The following is a 650-nucleotide window of genomic DNA, read 5'->3' on the forward strand; positions in this document are numbered from 1 at the left end:
AACATTACATCTATGCCGTGATTTTATTGTGGATATGTAACATGTAACGAAGCTACTGCCGTCATCGTGAGTGACCTTGAAGGTCAGAATTCTTGTTTACGCTGTTATAAAATCCAGGTCCCCATATAAAAGTGGCACAGCATGCGTACAAACATGGCATTTTAACCATTCCCAAAAATCGCTCAAATTACTTCATTGAGGGCTTGTTTGGAAGAGCAACGATTTCCGCAGATTTCTGTCTTAGGGATTTTTTAAATATGGCCGCGATTATAAATTATCGGTATTTAAAGTTAAAACACTGCGTTTTTAGCTCTTCTTTTGACTGAAAGTCGAGTTTTAGTTAAAAAATAGAAAAATCCTACGACAGAAAGTTGAAATTTACTATAATATTTCTAAAAATCCGAAAATCTAACCTTATTTTTAATTTTCGGGGCCTCTTAAAATCAGTTGTTTGGTTCTCGTGAACCGTTTTTGAAATCCGAAATTGATCTAATTTGGAAGCAAATGTACACAAAGTGGAGCAAAGGCAGTGCGAGAATAACATTTGAGGTAAACAAAATCACTTATTACATTTTATTTTGACGAGTATTTACTCTCCAATTACTTTTGTTTATTTTCAAATTTTACCCGTTGCCCCCGGGCGCCGGGAC

Source organism: Branchiostoma belcheri, unplaced genomic scaffold, assembly GCF_001625305.1.
Source record: "Branchiostoma belcheri isolate BF01 breed outbred unplaced genomic scaffold, Haploidv18h27 scaffold668, whole genome shotgun sequence".
NCBI classification, from domain to species: Eukaryota; Metazoa; Chordata; class Leptocardii; order Amphioxiformes; family Branchiostomatidae; genus Branchiostoma; species Branchiostoma belcheri.